At 41.8% G+C, this 22,035-nt stretch overlaps 3 long non-coding RNA genes across 3 annotated transcripts in view; 1 reads left to right on the top strand and 2 right to left on the bottom strand.

The window, feature by feature from the left end:
* The window catches only part of LOC309330179, a 110,198-nt gene that overhangs the window by 55,178 nt on the left and 32,985 nt on the right, over positions 1–22,035 (bottom strand). The window lies entirely within an intron of this gene.
* Positions 1,065–3,709, top strand: LOC309330123. Its single transcript, XR_014151287.1, has 2 exons — positions 1,065–1,154; positions 2,714–3,709. It is a non-coding gene; the product is annotated as an uncharacterized lncRNA (long non-coding RNA).
* On the bottom strand, positions 16,397–20,024 carry LOC309330155. The gene is made up of 2 exons (XR_014151321.1): positions 19,955–20,024; positions 16,397–17,386 (listed from the first exon to the last, which is right to left on the bottom strand). It is a non-coding gene; the product is annotated as an uncharacterized lncRNA (long non-coding RNA).

Here is a 22,035-nt window from a genome sequence, read left to right as displayed (position 1 = left end):
TAGAACAGATCAATATTCAACTAATTTCCCAGTTGAGGAGCACCGGGGACTTAAAGAATATCAGGTATGGAAGGTTCTACCTGCAGAAATAACATTCAAATATTCAGATCCACTGGAATTAACGGACCTAAGTAAGTCATGTTCCTCAGTGGGTCTACTCTGAGTAGGACAAAAAAATGGATTAAACTGAAAGTTATTATGAATCAGTTAGTTAAGTCCATTGATATCAATTGGTTTACCTCAGAGTAGTCCAGTATGAGAAACAACCCATAATTGTTATGATTAAGTTAGTGATTAGTGCCGGACCTGAGTTCCTGTGAGTTCAACCTGAGAAAAGCCCTGGGTGGGACTGACATTGGATTCAGCCTACAATCAATTTCTTAGCTGGATGCCCTGGCAAGCTAGTCAGAAGAGGGGAAATAATATAGCTGTCAGGGACTGGGCAGAGGAGGAATGGCGGAGACCACCTTCCCAGCCTGACCCTTCCAGAGAAGAAGAAGACGGTACAGAATTGCAAGAGGGGCACTATTATACCACTTTACAGAGTCATGTCTTCCCTCAAAGGATTCTGGGAGCTGTAGTTTCATGAGGGTGTTGAAGGTTCTTAGGAGAACCCTATTCCCCTCATACAGCTGCAGTTCCCAGTGTCCCCTGTGGAGAGGCATTGCTTGTTAAACCACTCCACAAAATGTAGCGCTTTGCAGGAATAGTGGTCTCCTAACATCTCTCAACTCCTTTAACAACTCTCAGCTTCCCAACACTTCAAACTCTTTCAGCTGTTATGCCACTCAGGAAAGGACAAGAGGCTTTGCCAATTCTGCTTCGGGGGATATCAAACTCAAGAGGCACCAACACCCAAAACCACTTTTGAAATGCTGGACCCATAGCAATTTCCAGGGAAGTGACCCAACTATGGCGTGCAACATCAATAACAAGGAAGAAGATATGTGAATCATAACATCACTCCTTGAAACTACTTGGAAGTGACTCAAGGAAAACTGCTATTAGGAATTAATTGGAATCTTGTGAAAATAAAACTCATCATAGTCTCAGGATACATAGATAAAACCCCCAAGCGGACACAGCAACATTGCCAGATTCCCTCAGCACGGAGACACTCCACTCGAGTTCTTTTCACTGCAGAGCTTGGTAAGGTATGCTATAATTCATTTTAACTCAAGGTCTTTTGGTAAACTTGAAGGTGGAAATGAAAAAGAAAAAGAAACTCTGAAAGTCCATTTCTTTCCGGTTAAGATGCACTGCTTTTTATTTCAGCTTTTTAACCCGTTCTAAATGTTTAGGATGAAGCTTAAGGCACAGAAAGTTGGTGATCAGTGCAGAAGGGACACCTTAGTGTGTTGGTGATGCCTACTCAGAATCTATGAATAGTTTTGTATCATTTAACAGAAGGTGAACAAGGTAGAAGAGGGGCTGTAGATAATAATATTAAATAATAATAGTTTTATTATTTATACCCCAGCCATTGGCCAAGATCTTGATGGCAAATCTCCAATAAGCTATCTATATCTATATCATCTATATCTATATCTATATCTATATCTATATCTATATCTATATATCCATCTATCTCTATCTCTATCTCTATCTCTATCTCTATCTCTATCTCTATCTCTATCTCTATCTCTATCTCTATCATCTATCTATCTATCATCTATCTATTGTGCTACATTTAGTTACAGTGGTACCTTGGGTTACAGATGCTTCAGGTTATGCATTTTCGGGTTGCGCACCATGTCAAACCCGGAAGTACTAGAACGGGTTACTTCCAGGTTTCAGTGCTCACGCATGCACAGAAGCACTAAATTGTGCTTTGCACATGTGCAGAAGTGACAAATCACGACCCGCAGGTGCTCAGATGTGGCACTGCTGGTTGCGAATGTGCCTTCCATACAGATCACGTTCGCAACCTGAGGTTCCACTGTATCTTGTTTTGTTTTTTATGGGGTTTTATCCAGCTATATACTATATAATCATATTACTATATAATAATAGTTTTAATATTTATACCGCATCCACTGGCCAGGATCTTGTTGACAAGTCTCCAATAATCTAGCTAGCTAGCTAACTAGCTAGCTAGCTAGCTATCATCTATCAATCATGTTACATTTAGTTACCTTGTTTTATTTTTTTAATGTGGTTGTATCCAGATAAGTTATATTCAAGGTAGGCCAGTTGATATAAGTGAACGAAAGGCAGGGGTAGCCAATGCAATGTCCTTCAGATGCTTTGACCTAGAACTCTGATCTTTCCTGGCTATATTGATCAAGTTGGCTGGGACTGATGGGACTTGTAGTCCCGAACACCTGGTGCAGACATTGCTGGCTATCCCTGAACTAAATTATTCCTGCCCATTGAATTCAGTGGGCCTATGCTGAAGGAGACTGAAGCTGGACACATGGAGGATAATGTTATCAATGGCTACTAGCCACAATGACTAGGTTCACCCTCCACTGTGAAATGCAGTATAACTCCGTTTAGCAGCAGCTAGGAATCACAACTGGAGAGACTGGCTATTGTAATCAGGTCCTGATTGTGGGCTTTCCATTGGTGCATCTAGCTGGCCACTACGAGAAGCTGGCCTGGATGGGCCTTTGGTTTTAAAATTTCTGTTGGAGAACCTGAACACTGTGAAACTGCATTACTGTTTACCCTTGTACACTTTGTCCACTCTCCACCTGATGTGTCCTTTCAGATCTATACATCCACTTCAGCCAAGATGTCTTCCAGATGGAACCATTGCTACGCCAGCTGCCCTCCCTCCACCATCCAAATTCAGCCACCTCCCTTCCTCCTCACCATTCCTGGGCCAGCTATCCATTGCCCCGACCAACCTTTCTGCATTGAGCAACACAACCCTTGTGCTCGCATGATTCCCTACCATGGAGGGGCACACCATGGTGGACATGGCTCAATCTACAGCCGTCCAACCTCTGGTTTGAGTTCAACCAGCATCTACTCCAAAAAATATGTGTCAAAAAGTGAGGGTGGATGCAGCTCTTGCCAGTTAGAATAAACCCTGAAGCCACCAACCACAGAATGAATATGAGGAGGACCACGGAGCAAGAAATCCAGATGTTGGCTCCACTGTAGACATGAGTTCTAGAAATTTATGTTCAAATATACAACCTTCTAACTTAAAGGAACCCCTTTCACATCTGCTTAGGCAGTCACCTGCGCATGTCCTCAACGTGAGTTCAGCACTTTGGACTCTGAATCACTTTCTAAGCCGGGAACATTGTATTCTCGTTGGGCATTGATGAAACCTGTGGTGCCTCACTATTGCCCTGTTTTAGCTGAAGAGGTGCCCTATTTTAAATGTAATGTTCCACTGTGATTGCAATTGAAGGAGAAGAAGAGTGATAAAGTCTTCATCGTGTGGGATTTGTCCATCAATACTCATCTAACAATGTTAGGCTATTATTATTATTATTATTATTATTATTATTAAAAAATGTAGTTGTGTTGTTTAAGTTCTACTCAATGTTTGCACGAGCTAGTCCTCCATGTTGTATCATGCTGGTCCATGTTTCCATTTAAAACAAACAAACAAACAAACAAACACACTATCTGTTTTTGATACTGCATGTCTTCATGTGGAGTCTGATTTGGCACTCTGTGTTACCTGAAATTCAACATGTGGAATTGTGTGTCTCTTCCCAATCAAAATAAATGCTTTACTGCATCAAAACTCCAGTTTCCTGCTGTGTTCATGTATTCCTTTTGATATCCAGATTCTCATGTGCCGATACTTTTAAAGGTGAAAAGTAACAACTTGATTCCCCTCCCTCCCCCCCCCCAAAAAATTAACAATATGTGAAGTCCTGTGAAGAACAGTGTAACGACCATCTTTCTGTTGGAAGTCGCACGGGAGATGGGAGACAGATGTTGATGTTACTGGTTTCCTGTTTCTTTGTCCAGTTATTCACTGACTCTCACAGAGTGCAGATGCATATTCTTTTCTGTCCTGCGTAGTTAGAAATAAACATAGCAAAGTAGCTCATATTTCTAGCTGGTCTTCTGCTGTCAGGGTACTCTGCGTAATGAGGGAACGTGCCTGAAGCCTCATTAAAGGCTTAGGGCCTTAATCACTGTCGGAGGAGAGCTCGATAGATTCCAAAGTACGTCATGGGGGAGAGCCATTTCAGCTCAGTCGTGAGGAACCTCCGACACTTTCCTGGTCCTGGTTGGTGTCATCTGGCCTCCCACTCGCTGCATAACCCTTTCCTCCCTCATAAGACATGCTGCTCATCACAACACAAGTCTTATTGGGATATGCCACTGTGCCAATATATCTTCTGCAATAAAGAGTCATTTTAGAGTTTCCTATGCAGCAGAGTGTGATGGTTTAATAAGGAGGGAGGAGTTCTTCTCCAGGGAATATAATTTGATACTTACTTAGAAGACCTTGCTTATCCTGCAATGGAGGGTATGACCCGTACCAATGGATTCAAGTTCCAAGGAAGGAGATTACGTCTAAACATTAAGATGAACTTTCTGATCGTAAGAGGTGTTTGGCAGTGGAACGGTCTCCCTCGAGGGGTTGTGTACTCTCCTTCCTTGGAGGTTTCTAAGCAGAGGTTGGGTGGCCATCTGTCAGGGATGTTTTAGTTGAGATGCCTGTGTTTCAGAGGATTGGACCAGATGATCCTTGGGGGGGTCACTTCCAACTCTGCAATTCTATGATTCTAAGATTTCATTAGGCCAAGCTTCTAAAATTCTCCAGCACGTTCGCCATGTGGAAGAAAGAAGAATTCCTCTTGAGCAGACTTTTTCTGCACGTCTCCTGAGCGCAATGAACCAAGTTAGTCTCTCTCTGTGCAGTGCTGTAATTTGTGAATAGTAATGCATTTGCCTGGACCTGTAATTACTATAATTATTCGAAGTCATTTCCCATGGCCATTACTTAACTCAGCCGAGTTAAGGAGTAATGTTATACCTCAAATTTAGAGTCATTAAATAATGTTATACCTAAAGGCTTCACTACTTGCCTGATCATCCTCCTTCGAGGAAGGGATGTTGCAAGCTCTGTCAATCACATCCAGTTGCAGCATGCTGGGTCATTTATGGAAAACTGATGGCTAGTGCACATCTATAATTTTCATTATGTCCCTGGCATCTAAGGGGAGACTGAAAGAGCCAATTTGGCAGGTGTCATTGTAACCATAATTAGCAACCATCATTTGCTAATCAGGTCGGTGGGTGAGCAAAAGAGAGGAACCTGCAGTGTGCAAGAAGCACCAAGATTGGGTGGGCAAAGGAGCAAGAGCTGGAGCACTTGGGGGATACTGAAAGCAGGCGGGTGGGATGGATACCCTGCTTTCTCCTCCCAGAATGTTGCAGCATATGCTCTTCACTCATCTCATCTCCCTCATGGCTGGGAAGAGGAGTTTGGAAGTTTTTGCTTTTCCTTCACTGTGTTTGTGTCAGGGATTTGACAGAGGAGAAATGGTGGAGTCCGCCTCCCCAGCCTGAACCTTCCAGAGAAGAGGAAGACAGTTCAGAATTACAACAGGGTTTGAGGGAGGTCACAGCTCAACGGAAGGTGAGGAGGAAAGTTGGGAAATAATGGGAGAGGAGGAGCAGGAGGAAAAGCAGCTGGCCGACACATTATCACTAGAAAGCATTCCAGATCCACCCTCCCCCAGAACCCAGCTAGCCTTAAAAATAGGAGAACAAAAGTATCGGAGACAAATGGCCCTAAGTGGCCACCGTAAGGTGGCTGGTGGTGTTGAAGATTGAGGAATTGGAGAGAAGGGGGAAGGAGATTTATTTGGAGCAACACCATTACTCAAAGAGGCTGCATTTCTCAGTCTCTCTCTGTGAAGATTGAATAAAATACTTTAGTAAGAACTTTCACTGTCTTATCTGTTCCTGGCAATCTACTGTGTGGGGATCGGATTCCCTGATGCCGGATGGAACATCTTCCACTCAGTGTAGACAATGTTGAGCTAGTTGTGTGGGACCCTGAGTGCAACAGATGGACCAGTGGTATGATTCAGTATGAGGCAGCTCCCGTGTTCCTGGTATTCCTGTTCTGCATTGTGGTTTATTCATTTCCCCAGTGGAACACCATTTGGGATGGAAACCAGAACGATCAAATGACACTACCAGGAAATTGCAGGTGTTGATACAATAGGAAGTTTTATTATTGTAATTGAGAAGCAGAAGCAAGGAACATTTCCATAGTTTCAGGTGGCACCCAAATGCCAGTCCAGAGATGGAGGTTACTTAAATGCAAACATTACTAATGAGAAAGCAGAATATTGCAGCCAAAAGATTGGGAGACATATGAGAAGTCTATCAGAGGGGTATGATGTTCATCAAATATCTGCAAGTGACTGAGCTACATAATTTGTGTGTGGGGGGGGTTTCTATAAAAGAAATAACACACAATAGTGCTTTTCACATTGGGTGGAATATTGGGTGAATCAGAAGCTGAAAATAATATCAGGTGGCCTGTTCTGGTTAGGACTAGGATTGGCTACACGTGAACCTATGCCGACAAACTCAGAAATTCTGAACGTCCCTATTATGAATGTCATTTTCTGATTTTTTTTCCCACAGTCGTCTTCGAATGTTCATTCTGTGCCTGAGTTGCGAGTCCTTAGAATTTTCGGCAAGGGTTGCAGTCACTTCTGGGTAGCGACAGCGGAGAACAAAGGCTGGGGGAGATGGCTGCACCAGCGGAGATGGGAGCAATTCCCTCGCAGCACAGAGCGGGAGCACAGGGGTTGCATTGATCGACGCAGAGAGGCTGGTCAGAACAGTGGAGAGCTGGGCCCGGAATGGATATAGTGAACGGTGGTGGCTGAATGGTCACGGTGGAGGTAGGGCATCTGCTATAGCACTGGGTCTTTCCACAAGACATCTTTGTTGAATGGATCTAAGGAAACAGATCAAAAGAATGTAAGAGCCTGCTGCATTTGATTATGGCCCATCTAGTCCCACATTCAGTTCTTCCAGTGGTCAACTACTTTCCATCCTGCAGTGTCCCACAAAGGAACTGGCTAGTACATCAGCATTCAATGACTGAAGTTTCCCCTAAAGCTATTAGAATTCAAATATTTTGAATACACTAATTCATATTGCCTAAACTTACCTGATTCTTCAAAGAGCAGGACTCAACTGGAGCGTCTCAGTGTTGAGGGAGGTTGATGGTGTCTCAATGCATCTCAGGGCTTTTTATACCATTCCTTTCCAGAAGGTCCCAATTAACTGCTGGCATCATGTCCTATAATATAATATCCATCCTGTTCCAAGGTGTGAGTTCACCATCCATACTCATTTGTCCTGCCTGGTGTTTCATCCCATAGGCAGGATCCTCCCTCCAGAAATTGCTAGAGTCCAAATGCTTGCAAACCTGACTTTGGAGAATACTGAGCTAAAACAGCCTTCCTAGCTCAAAAGCTCAATTTCATGGAATCATCCCGTTGGAAATGACCCCAAGACTCATCTAGTCCCAAACCTGCAATTCAGGAGTATGCAAATGGCTCAAAATAAAGATATATGCCCATTCACAGTGATGGGATGTCTACCACCACAACCACGGGTTGGCATGAGACAGGCCAGCTGGTACTGCATAGCTCTAACCTCCAACATCATGCTCCACCAATGCATCCCCTGCCTCAACCACCTGAGCCAGACACCTCCCTCTGCTTAGGGATAGGACCAGCTGTTCTCCCTGGTATATCAGTTTACAGTCAGGATCCTCCCTCTGAAAATTGCTAGGGTCCCCTGCCTTAACCACCTGAGCAAGACATCTCACTAGGGGTAGGAGCAGCTATGAACATGCAGAAATTCACCTTATTTGGTGGTGGAACTCCCCCATTCACACAAGTAATGGCAAAGATGATGTTCAGAGGCTATTTGCATCCCATCTCAGTTGATTAGAGTGCAGTGCTGATAGCACCAATGTCATGGGTTTGATCCCCATATAGGCCACGTGTATATTTTTGCAGTGCAGAATGTTGGACTATAGGACCCCTGAGTTCCCTTCCAACTTTAAAATTCTATGATTCCTTGATTCCATGAAATTGGGCTACTTTAGCTCAGTTTCACCCAAAGTCACGTTTGCAAACATTTGGACCCTAGCAATTTCCGGAGGGAGGATCCCGCCTATGGGCTGAAACACCAGGTAGAACAAATGAGAATGTGGAGTGAAATCACACTTTGAGACAACCTGGATATTGTATGATGGAACATGATGCTAGCAGTTAATTAGAACCTTCTGAAAAGGAACAGTATAAAAAGGTCTGGGATGCAAGGAGAAACCATCATCCTGCCTCAACACTGAGACAACTCCTCATCCTCGTTGAGTCCTCCTCATTGAAGAATCAGGTAAGTTTGGTTAAGATACATTACAGAATGTTCAAAACCTTTGAATTCCAACAGCTTTGGAGGGGAAAGTAGATTTTAGTATATATTTATTGAGGTCAGAGGAGGCAGGGGTTCAAGAGGATTATTTATTCTGTACTCTGGAATTTCCATGAACATCTCAACAATTTAAGCAATATCATACCACATTTAAATATGATGACTCTTGAGAATGTGGTGTTTAAAGGGCGCTTAGAGTTACTACGGGGGGGGGGGGCATTTCCTCATCCAGTTCCTTGGGAAAAGGGATGATTGTTGAATGAATGAATGACTCTAAGTTAGGCCACATTAAAAATAACGAATCTTCGGAACTGTAGTACTTTGGAGTGTTTAGAATCAGTAAAGCACACAGTTCCCTCTCAGAGTTTTCCATTAAAAAACTACCATTACCCAGGATTCTTGGGGGAAAGCCATGACTGTTTAAAGAAATAAGATGCAGCTTAAAATGCTCAGTATTGATGCGGCCTTACTCATGTCCATTAGCTTGAATGGGTGCGCTCTACATAGGACAGCCATAAGTGACAATCCATGGTAGGCTTCCCTAAAGGAAAAAGAAGGTTTTCAGCAGGTGCCAACAACAATACTGCAAAAGTTTTTACCATCAAGGTGCAGGGATTTCCAGAGTCATTGACCATGCTTACTTTAATCTATTCTGTTCCACACCCTGATATTCTGAAGGAAAATGCTATCAATTGTGTTGAACCACAATGGCTGTCCTCAGCCTCCATGACTGAAGGTGGAAGTCTTTCTGAATATCAGTTGCTGAAAACCGCAGGAGGGAAGAGGTCTGTTGTGCTTGGGACCGGCTTGTGGGCTTCCCAATGGGGGCAACTGGTTGGCCAGTGGGAGAACAGGATTAGATGGGCTATTAACTAATCCAGCAGGTTCTTCTTATGTTCTTCTGATGTGTTTCTTTAGATCCATTCAGCAAATATGTCTTGTGGAAAGACCCAGTGCTATAGCAGATGCCCCAACTCCATCGTCACCATTCAGCCACCACCGTTCACTATATCCATCCCGGGCCCAGCTCTCCACTGCTCTGACCAACCCTCCTGCATTGAGCAATGCAACCCTTGTGCTCCTGCTCTGTGCTGCGAGGGAATTGCCCGTGTGGGATGTGCTTCCATCTCCACTGGTGCAGCCATCTCCCCCAGCCTTTGATCTCTGCTGTCTCTACCCAGAAGTGACTACAGCCCCTGCCGTATATTCTAAAAACCCGCACCCCAGGCACCATGGGGCACCACATAGAACGAACATTCAAAGAAGACCGTGCAAAAAGAAACCAGAACATGGCATTCAAAATTGAGATATTTAGAAATGTTCCATTTGTAGGCCTAAATTCATATGCATCCAATCCTACTCTGAAGAGGCCAGCTGATATTATTTTCACCTTCCGAGTGACCCAAGATTCCACCCAGCCTGAAAACTACTATTGTGTGCCATTTCCTTAAAATAAAGGAATGGAAAAACCCAACAAGATATGTAGCTCAGTCACTGGAAGTCGGTTGATCAACTTCACACCCCTGTGATGGACTTGGCATATGCTTTCCCATGTTTTGGCTGTATTTTTTTTTTGTTTTGTTTTGTTTTGTTTCCTTATTAGTAATATTTGCATTTAAGTAACCTCCATGTCTGGATTGGCATTTGGGTGCCACCTGAAACTATGGAATGGTTCCTTGCTTCTGCTTCTCAATTACAATAATAAAAAATTTCCAATTGCATTAACACCTGCAGTTTCCTGGTGATGTCATTTGATCTTTCTGGTTTCCATCCCAGATGGTGTTCCACTGGGAAAATGAATAAACCACAATGCAGAACAGCAATACCAGGAACAGGGGGGCTGCCTCTTCTTGATTCAGACCACTGGTCCATCTAGCTCAGTATTGTCTACACTGAGTGGGAGATGTTCTCCAGGGTTTTAAGGAGGGGACATTCCCAGATTCAGGTAGGGAGCTGTGTTGGTTTGACGCAGTCTATATATATACATATATATATGTTGGTCGGTTTAAGCCTTCGTGTGCATGCACACTTCTTCAGATACACTGAAACAGAAGTCACCAGATAGATATATAAGTCACCTTATATATAGTATTAGGATGGGGTGGGGTATTTCTCAGGAGGGTAGTGGGAGATGGGTGATTGACTCAATGGGTATGGTAAATCTGTTGATGACTGTTAACGACTGCAATTAGTTCTACAGGAAAAAGCAAGGGATAGTATGCAAATGATTAGCATATGTAATGAGACACCCTGCCCTCTCACTATATATAAAGTTTGGTGACTTCTGTTTCAGTGTTTCTGAAGAAGTGTGCAGGCACTTGAAAGCTTATACGCAGAACAAAGTTAGGTGGTCTCTAAGGTGATACGGGACATAGAACCTGGGACCTTCTGCATCAGTTCTACCACTGAACTATGACCCTTTCCTAAAAAATAAAGCATTTCAGCTCATTGTCAGGATCCGCCCTGTGGAACTTGCTAGGTTCCGAACATTTCTACAAGTGATTTGGAGCAGCGCTGAGTCAAAACAAATTTTGTATGGTCACAGTCCAATTTCCTTCTCTGCAAAAACACCTTTGCCAATGCTTGGGAGAGTGGGGTGGGTGTGTTCAACCTAGTCAGGCAAAGTTCCACATGTGTACAGCCAGCCCTGAACTCATCATGAAAATTCATCAAGCTCTTCAAATAAATATTTTTGCATGCAATGTCACGTAACCTGCTGAGAGCATATAGTTGACCATAGAGTCAGGTGCTACAGAGGACTAGTTCCATGCAGTCTGCATAAAGATAATTATTTTCAGGTGCTTTTACATTCCCCCCCCCCCATGGCACTTGCCTTTAGAATGTTGTAAATGATTTAGAACAGTTCTTCTTTCTTTTTTTAATTGTGCATCTCTTTGCCACCCTTTGGGAAGATGGGCAGCATGAAAATTCACTAAAGAATGATAAAATTATTATTACTACTACTACTAATAATAATAATAATAAACACAACATTTTCTGGAAAGCAATTTCCCCTTATAGAGTGCATGTTTGTGTTATTTTCAGCAATATGTGCATTTATAGGAACATTCTATTTTCACATGGGCATTTCTGTGCACATTACTCAGCTGGCGAACTGGATTGCCAAGTTCAGGGAAGTGTGAATTTTGATGGATTGTTTTGTTTCAGATCATATATTGTGATCATAGTAGGTTCACCTTTAAATGTGAACTGGAATTTCCCGCCCATCCCATGAAGTATTATTTTCAAAATGTATAAACATGACACATTATTAGGGGCTGTGCCTTGCCCACCTCACTTGCTAACACACTACTTTTTTTCAGTTTGTTTTTACAAAAAGTCCTCATGGAAATTCATCAGTAGTTTGTGGTAGATTTCTCCAAATATGCACATTTTTGAAAGGCAATATCCTATAATATAATTCCTTTTTGCAAGTTAATTTCAGTAAATCAACTCTAAGCATAATTTAGAAAATTTTCATGCAGGTTGTTAGTTGTTATGAGTGCGAGCTGCCTTTAAATGGAAAGCTTAAGCCCCCCCCCCATAGATACCTTTCATAACAGCTGCATTATCAGGATTTTGTGGCCTAACCGTTTCACCTAAGTAGTTAGAATGTTTGTGGATATTCCATAGCATCTTAGGAATTGGTGCTTCCAGCTAAATTTCTCTGAAAATTTGAAATGTACACCATATATATATATATATATATATATATATATATATATATATATGTGCTTTCGTAGATTTTCACGGGTACAGGAATGCAGGTTTTGGTGTCCTCGGGTGTCTTCCCGTGTAAAAGTTGGGGTGTCTAGGCGACGTTTCGACGAGGTCTCACTCGTCATCTTCAGGCTGGTGCTTTCGGCTTCTTGTTACTGGAACAGAGCAGGATCTCAGTGTTTGAGTTCCTATAAATACTGTAGAGGGGGTGTGGTGTACTTTAACAACTAATCCACACCTAATGACCCACCTAAGTGGTACTCAGGATATCACTCAAGAAATCACTCAAGATATCTCTCAAGTAATTAAGGAACAAAAGAAGAAAAGGCACACTAACCTGGGAACTTCCTCTCTGCCCAGAACATTGGAGGCTATACACCACACCCCCTCTACAGTATTTATAGGAACTCAAACACTGAGATCCTGCTCTGTTCCAGTAACAAGAAGCCGAAAGCACCAGCCTGAAGATGACGAGTGAGACCTCGTCGAAACGTCGCCTAGACACCCCAACTTTTACACGGGAAGACACCCGAGGACACCAAAACCTGCATATATATATATATATATATATATATGCATGCTGGGTGGGATATCCTTTCCTACCTCTGATTTGGTCAATCCTCAAAAAATGCAAAGATTGGTTGTTGAAGAATCCAAATTAGGATTAATAAATTAGCGAATGGCAGGCTTGCAAGAACAGAAATCAAGATCACTTGGGGAAATTGCCCAGATTTCACAACAGTAAGAAAAAAAGGCTTTGTAGCCAAACAACAGCGTAACACCGTTCTGCAATGGCAAGAAATCCAACTACTGTGTGTCATCATTGAGGCAATCTCACTTGGGCTGCTCTGTGCCTTCAGTTGAAAGAATGATGCATTTTCTCGTTATGAGGCTCTAATTAAATGCTCAAAGTGTTTTCCAGCATGCAGCTGCCAAGTTTTTTCAAGCATTGTTTTCATTTCTTTAGCTCTTCATCCCTACGTAGCTGTTTGTTCTTCCTCATCTTTCACCTCGTACGTAGAGTCCTCCCTTGGCAAGTTGCTTTTTTGGCCAAAGCATTCCAGAAGTGAATTTGAGCAGGGCTGAATCAACACAAATGATGGAATCTCCCACGCCATGGGAATGTAAGAAGAGCTAGACTGGAAAGTGCTCTTGAGCTGGGAATCCCAAGTGGGGAAAAAGATGCTGCTTCTGGGTTTCCTATTAAAAATATGAGAAGGGTCCTGTTGGATCAGGCCAATGGCTAGAGTAGTATCCTGTTCTCAAAATCTCCACTCAGACACCAATGGGAAAGTCTCAAGCACAACCTGAGCACAGTTGCACTCTGGGAGATCTGCTTGGCCTCTCTGGCAACAGGATGCTAGACTAGGTGGGCCTGGTCCAACAGGGCTCTTCATATTTTATTTTATTTTTTACATATATACATCCCAGCGCACGAGAAATGTAGGGCCATGTCCCTATTTGTGCTACATGGAAGCTTCACCATTCAGTGTGAGTCTTCCCAAATTGCCTAAACAACTGGGTAATGACTGTTCTCACCCAGGGAGAAAGGGTTATTGTGGGGATTAAATGAGGAGGGAAATTACCATGTACCCCACCTTGAGCTCCTTAGTGGAAAAGGTATGATATAAATGAAATAAGTAAGTAAGTAAGTACAGTGGTACCTTGGGTTGCAGACGCTTCATGTTACGTGATTCCGGTTTGTGCACCGTGCTGAACCCAGAAATACCGGAATGGGTTACTTCTGGGTTTCGGCACTCGTGCATGCGCAGAAGCACTAAATTGTGCTTTACACATGAATTGTGACCCGTGCATGCGCACACGCGGTGGTGCAGGTTGCAAGCGTGCCTCCCACACGGATCACATTCACAACCCAAGGTTCCACTGTACTGTAACTCATCCTGGAAACTCATGGTGAAAGGCAGGTAAGAAATCTAATGAACAATAATAAAAGTGTGATAGTTCTGTTAAGAAAAAGGTTTTCAATCATAACGATAGTAATAGTACACATTAATACAGAACTGAAGCAAATGAGAGTTTTGAAAAATGAAAAAACTAGAAGAAACCAAGACTGATGGATCTACTCCCTATGAGAATTAGGATTGATGAAGAAGGAGCGGAGGTTACTTTTATTACTTTAGTGAGAGAGTAATATACTTTCTCACATTTCCTGGGCATGTTTACAGACACAACCTGTAGCCTTGCAACAAAGGACTTGAAGAAAACTCCTCCCTGTTCTAGACACCGTGTTCTAACTCCATGGGTCCTTAAAATCTCTCTTTCATCCAGTGTTGCTGGTATAACTCAATAGTCCCTTGTACTCTGAAACCGTGTGAATCAATCTATTATGACAGAAACAGATCACCACTCTCTAGCTATGACTAAGTATACTTCTGACTATACGTGCCTACCCACTCTGACACACCCACAAAGTTGACAAATGCTGTACGACTAGCAATTTATTTTTTCCAATTATCCACTTGCTAATGAAAAAAAAAACACAAAACAGTAAAGCACCACAGGATTCTGACTCAACTGTACGCAATGTATCAATGTTGTATTTCTCAGCATTAATTCTGGAAGCACAATTGGGCATCCCTGCAACAATAGAAGCACAATACATCTTAGATATATTCCTATTCTTTTTTAGATATGACCTGTTGTCTTAATTCAACACACGAAACTCACAAAATACACTAAATACACCTTCTTGAATTGTTTCATAGTCCTACAGAAATCTTTCTGGGCCTGCCCAACCCTCAAAGGCTTGTCTGAAACAGCTCTTTGGTTGTTGGCCAGTGATTACAAATGATGGTTACAAATCAGGCCTGCCAAATTGGCTCTTTCAGTCTCCTCATAATGAAAATAATGAAAATTATAGATGTGCACTAGCCATCAGTTTTCCATAAATGACCCAGCATGCTGCAACTGGATGCGATTGACAGAGCTTGCAACATCCCTTCCTCGAAGTAGGATGATCAGGCAAGTAGTGAAGCCTTTAGGTATAACATTATTTAATTACTCTAAATTTGAGGTATAACATTACTCCTTAACTCAGCTGAGTTAAGTAATGGCCATGGGAAATGATTTCAAATAATTATAGTAATTACAGAACCAGGCAAATGCATTACTATTCACAAATTACAGCACTGCACACAAAGAGACTAACTTGGTTCGTTGTGCTCAGGAGACGGGCAGAAAAAGTCTGCTCAAGAGGAATTCTTCTTTCTTCCACATGGTGAACGTGCTGGAGAATTTTAGAAGCTTGGCGTAATGAAATCTTAGAATCATAGAACTGCAGAGTTGGAAGTGACCCCCCAAAGCTCATCTGGTCCAATTCTCTGCAATACAGGCATCTCAAGTAAATCATCCCTGACAGATGGCCACCCAACCTCTGCTTAGAAACCTCCAAGGAAGGAGAGTACACAACCCCTCGAGGGAGACCGTTCCACTGCCAAACACCTCTTACGGTCAGAAAGTTCATCTTAATGTTTAGACGTAATCTCCTTCCTTGGAACTTGAATCCATTGGTACGGGTCCTACCCTCCATTGCAGGATAAGCAAGGTCTTCTAAGTAAGTATCAAATTATATTCCCTGGAGAAGAACTCCTCCCTGCTTATTAAACCATCACATTCTGCTGCATAGAAAACTCTAAAATGACTCTTTATTGCAGAAGATATATTGGCACAGTGGCATATCCCAATAAGACTTGTGTTGTGATGAGCAGCATGTCTTATGAGGGGGGGGAAGGATTATGCAGCGAGGGGGAGGCCAGATGACACCAACCAGGACCAGGAAAGTGTCGGAGGTTCCTCACAACCGAGCTGAAATGGCTCTCCCCCATGACGTACTTTGGAATCTATCGAGCTCTCCTCCAACAGTGATTAAGGACCTAAGCCTTTAATGAGGCTTCAGGCACGTTCCCTCATTACGCAGAGTACCCTGACAGCAGAAGACCAGCTAGAAATATGAGCTACTTTGCTATGTTTATTTCTAACTACGCAGGACAGAAAAGAATATGCATCTGCACTCTGTGAGAATCAATGAATAACTGGACAAAGAAACAGGAAACCTGTAACATCAACATCTGTCTCCCATCTCCCGTGCGACTTCCAACAGAAAGATGGTCGTTACACTGTTCCTCACAGGACTTCACATATTGTTATTTTTTGGGGGGGGGGCGGAGGGGGGAATGAAGTAGTTACTTTTCACCTTTAAAAGTATCAGCACATGAGAATCTGGATATCAAAAGGAATACATGAACACAGCAGGAAACTGGAGTTTTGATGCAGTAAAGCATTTATTTTGATTGGGAAGAGACACACAATTCCACATGTTGAATTTTAGATAACACAGAGTGCCAAATCAGACTCCACATGAAGACATGCAGTATCAAAAACAGATAGTGTGTTTGTTTGTTTGTTTGTTTGTTTGTTTGTTTTAAATGGAAACATGGACCAGCATGTTACAACATGGAGGACTAGCTCGTGCAAACATTGAGTAGAACTTAAACAACACAACTACATTTTTAATAATAATAATAATAATAGCCTAACATTGTTAGATGAGTATTGATGGACAAATCTCCCACGGTGAAGACTTTATCACTCTTCTTCTCCTACAATTGCAATCACAGTGGAACATTGCATTTAAAATAGGGCACCTCTTCAGCTAAAACAAGGCAAAAGTCAGCCACCACAGGTTTCATCACTGCCCAATGAGAATACAATGTTCCTGGCTTAGAACATGATTCAGAATCCAAAGTGCTGAACTCACGTTGAGGACATGCGCAGGTGACTGCCTCAGCAGATGTGAAAGGGGTTCCTTTAAGTTAGAAGGTTGTATATTTGAACATAAATTTTTGAACTCATGTCTACAGTGGAGCCAACATCTGGATTTCTTGCTCCGTGGTCCTCCTCTTATTCATTCTTTGGTTGGCTGCTTCAGGGTTTATTCTCACTGGCAAGAGCTGCATCCACCCTCACTTTTTGACACATATTTTTTGGAGTAGATGCTGGTTGAACTCAAACCAGAGGTTGGACGGCTGTAGATTGAGCCATGTCCACCATGGTGTGCCCCTCCATGGTAGGGAATCATGCGAGCACAAGGGTTGTGTTGCTCAATGCAAAAAGGTTGGTTGGGGCAGTGGATAGCTGGCCCAGGAATGGTGAGGACAAAGGGAGGTGGCTGAATTTGGATGATGGAGGGAGGGCAGCTGGCGTAGCAATGGTTCCATCTGGAAGACATCTTGGCTGAAGTGGATGTATAGATCTGAAAGGACACATCAGGTGGAGAGTGGACAAAGTGTACAAGGGTAAACAGTAATGCAATTTCACAGTGTTCTGGTTCTCCAACAGACATTCTAGAACCAAAGGCCCATCCAGGCCAGCTTCGTGTTCTCGTAGTGGCTGGCTAGAGGCCCCAGTGGAAACCCCACAATCAGGACCTGATTACAATAGCCACTCTCTCCACTTGTGATTACTAGCTGCTGCTAAACAGAGTTATACCGCATTTCATAGTGGAGGGTGAACCTAGTCATTGTGGCTAGTAGCCATTGATACCATTATCCTCCATGTGTCCAGCTTCAGTCTCCTTCAGAAATCAATGGGCAGGAATAATTTAGTTCAGGGATAGCCAGCAATGTCTGCACCAGGTGTTCTGGACTACAAGTCCCATCAGCCCCAGCCAGCTTTATCATTATAACCAGGGACAATCAGAGTTCTAGGTCAAAGTATCCGAAGGACATTGCATTGGCTCCCCTGCCTTTGGTCCATTTATATCAACTGGCCTACCTTGAATATAACTTAGCTGGATAAAACCCCATAAAAAACAAAACAAGATACAGTGGAACCTCAGGTTGCGAACGTGATCTGTATGGAAGGCACGTTTGCAACCCACAGTGATCGCAACCAGCAGTACCGCAACTGAGCACCTGCGGGTCGTGATTCGGTGCTTCTGCGCATGTGCAAAGCATGATTTAGTGTTTCTGTGCATGCGTGAGCACTGAAATCCGTTCTGGTACTTCCGGGTTTGGCGCGGTGTACAACCTGAAAATGCATAACCTGAAGCGTCTGTAATCCAAGGTACCACTGTAACTAAATGTAACACGATAGATAGATAGATGATGATAGATAGATAGATATAGATAGATAGATAGATAGATAGATAGATAGATAGATAGATGATAGATAGATATAGATAGATGATAGATAGATAGATAGATGATAGATAGATAGATAGATGATAGATAGATGATAGATAGATGATAGATAGATAGATAGATAGATAGAGATAGATAGATAGATAGAGATAGATAGATGATAGATGATAGATAGATAGATAGATGATAGATATAGATAGATAGATAGATGATAGATAGATAGATTAGATAGATAGATAGATAGATAGATATAGATATAGATAGATGATAGAGATAGATAGATAGATAGATAGATAGATAGATAGATAGATAGATAGATAGATAGATGATAGATAGATAGATGATAGATATAGACAGACAGATGATAGATAGATGATAGATAGATGATAGATAGATAGATAGATAGATAGATAGATAGATAGATAGATGATAGATATAGATGATAGATAGATAGATAGATAGATAGATGATAGATAGATAGATAGATAGATAGATAGATAGAGATAGATAGATAGAGATAGATAGATGATAGATGATAGATAGATAGATAGATGATAGATATAGATAGATAGATAGATGATAGATAGATAGATTAGATAGATAGATAGATAGATAGATAGATAGATAGATAGATAGATATAGATATAGATATAGATAGATGATAGATATAGATAGATAGATAGATAGATAGATAGATAGATAGATAGATAGATAGATAGATGATAGATAGATAGATGATAGATATAGACAGACAGATGATAGATAGATGATAGATAGATGATAGATAGATAGATAGATAGATAGATGATAGATATAGATGATAGATAGATAGATAGATAGATAGATAGATGATAGATAGATAGATAGATAGATAGATAGATAGATAGATAGATAGATATAGATAGATGATAGATAGATAGATAGATAGATAGATAGATAGATAGATAGATAGATAGATAGATATAGATAGATAGATATAGATAGATGATAGATATAGATAGATGATAGATAGATAGATAGATAGATAGATAGAGATAGATAGATATAGATAGATAGATAGATAGATAGATAGATAGATAGATAGAGATAGATAGATAGAGATAGATATAGATAGATAGATAGATAGATGATAGATAGATAGATAGACAGACAGATGATAGATGATAGATGATACATAGATAGATAGATGATACATAGATAGATGATAGATAGATAGATAGATGATAGATGATAGATGATAGATGATAGATAGATAGATAGATGTAGATGATGATGATGTAGATGTAGATGTAGATATAGATATTGATTATAGATAGCTATTGGAGACTTGCTGTCAAGATCCTGGCCAATGGATGGGGTATAAATAATAAAACTATTATTATTTAATATTATTATCTACAACCCCTCTTCTACCTTATTCACCTTCTGTTAAATCATACAAAACTGTTCTTAGATTCAGAGTAGGCATCACCAACCCCCTAAGGTATCCCTTCTGCACTGATCACCAACATACTGTGACTTAAGCTTCCGCCTGCCAGATTTAGAACAGGTTAAAAAGCTGAAATAAAAAGCAGTGCATCTTAACCGGAAAGAAATGGACTTCCAGAGTTTCTTTTTCTTTTTCATTTCCACCTCCAAGATTACCAAGAGGCCTTGAGTTAAAATGAATTATAGCATACCTTACCAAGCTCTGCAGTGAAAAGAACTCGAGTGGAGTGTCTCCGTGCTGAGGGAATCTGGCAATGTTGCTGTGTCCGCTTGGGGCTTTTATCTATGTATCCTGAGACGATGATGAGTTTTATTTTCACAAGATTCCAATTAATTCCTAACAGCAGTTTTCCTTGAGTCACTTCCAAGTAGTTTCAAGGAGTGATGTTATGATTCATAACTCTTCTTCCTTGTTATTGATGTTGCACGCCATAGTTGGGTCATTTCCCTGGAAATTGCTATGGGTCCAGCGTTTCAAAAGTGGTTTGGGGTGTTGGTGTTTCTTGAGTATGATCTCCCCCAAAGCAGAATTGGCAAAGCCTCTTGTCCTTTCCTGAGTGGCATAACAGCTGAAAGAGTTTGAAGTGCTGGGAAGCTGAGAGTTGTTAAAGGAGTTGAGAGATGTTAGGAGACCACTATTCCTGCAAAGCGATACAGTTTGTGGAGTGGTTTAACAAGCAATGCCTCTCCACAGGGACACTGGGAACTGCAGCTGTATGAGGGGAATATGGTTCTCCTAAGAACCTTCAACACCCTCATGAAACTACAGCTCCCAGAATCCTTTGAGGGAAGACATGACTCTGTAAAGTGGTATACTAGAGCCCCTCTTGCAATTCTGTACCGTCTTCTTCTTCTCTGGAAGGGTCAGGCTGGAAAGGTGGTCTCCGCCATTCCTCCTCTGCCCAGTCCCTGACAGCTATATTATTTTCCGTCTTCTGACTAGCTTGCCAGGGCATCCAGCTGTGAAACTGCTTGTAGGCTGAATCCAATGTCAGTCCCACCCAGGGCTTTTTTCAGGTTGAACTCACAGGAACTCAGTTCTGGCACTAATCACTAACTTAATCATAACAATTATGGGTTGTTTCTCATACTGAACTAATCTGAGTTAGACCAGTTGATATCAATGGACTTAACTAACTGATTCATAATAGATTCCAGTTTAATCCATTTTTTGGTCCTACTCAGAGTAGACCCATTGAGGAATATGACTTACTAAGGTCCATTAATTCCAGTGTATCTGAATATTTGGATGTTGTTTCTGGAGCTAGAACCTTCCGTACCTGATATTCTTTAAGTCCGTGAGCTTCTCAACTGGGAGGTTAGTTGACTATTGATCTGTTCAACTGAGGAAGGGACATGGCTCATTGTTAAAACTTTGAAAGGAGATGAAGGCCTCATGAGGAGAGGTAGGGAGCTCAAATTCCAGTCCGCTACTTGGGAATTCTAATAGAAATATTTTTTCTTCTATTGTTGCAGGGATGCAAATTATGCCTCTGGAATTAATGCTGAGAGATACAACACTGATACAGTGACTACAATTGATTCAGAATCCTATAGTGCTTCCAGTTTGGTTTGGTCCCCCCCCCCCCCCCACAAATAGCAATTGGATGATTGGAAAAATAAATGACAAGTCGTACAGCATTTGCCAACTTTGCCAGTGTGTCAGAGTGGGTAGGCAAGTATAGCCAGAAGTATACTTAGTCATACACAAAGAGGAGTGATTTATTTCTGTCATCATAGATTGATACACACATTTTCAGTGTGTGTGTATTCCTCTGTTTAGTGTCTCAGCTGTGAAAGCTTCTCCCCACCCTTCAAGAGTAAATTAATTTGCCACTTGAATGGTTTTACCTAGGGGGAGAGCAGGGGTAGCCACAGGGAGGCCAACAGGCCAGTCTTGTAGGACCAGACTTTATAAGTGGCATCTGCCTAAACATTTTACTCTTCTTTGTTGTGGTGCCTGTCCTTCTTCCCTGAGTGAGATCAGGATTACCTAGGTGTTTGGGCAATATGGGGAAGCTCACACTTATCTGGTATGGTGAAGCTTCAATGTAGCACATTTAAAATATAGGGATATGGTCATACATTTTCTGTGGGGGGTGTATTTATTTGAAAGAATGGCCCATTCAGTCCAGCATTGTGCTCTCACAGTGCCCACCCAAATTCCTGTGGGAAACTCTCAAACAGAAGTGAAGCACGAGAGCACGAGAGCTTGGCCTCTGTGAGAACAGGCTGCTGGACCAGGTGAGCCATTAGCCTGATCCTAGAGGGT

Source organism: Podarcis erhardii (assembly GCF_964252035.2).
Source record: "Podarcis erhardii genome assembly, chromosome: 15".
Classification (NCBI taxonomy): domain Eukaryota; kingdom Metazoa; phylum Chordata; class Lepidosauria; order Squamata; family Lacertidae; genus Podarcis; species Podarcis erhardii.
This window is presented reverse-complemented; position numbering and strand designations above follow the sequence as displayed.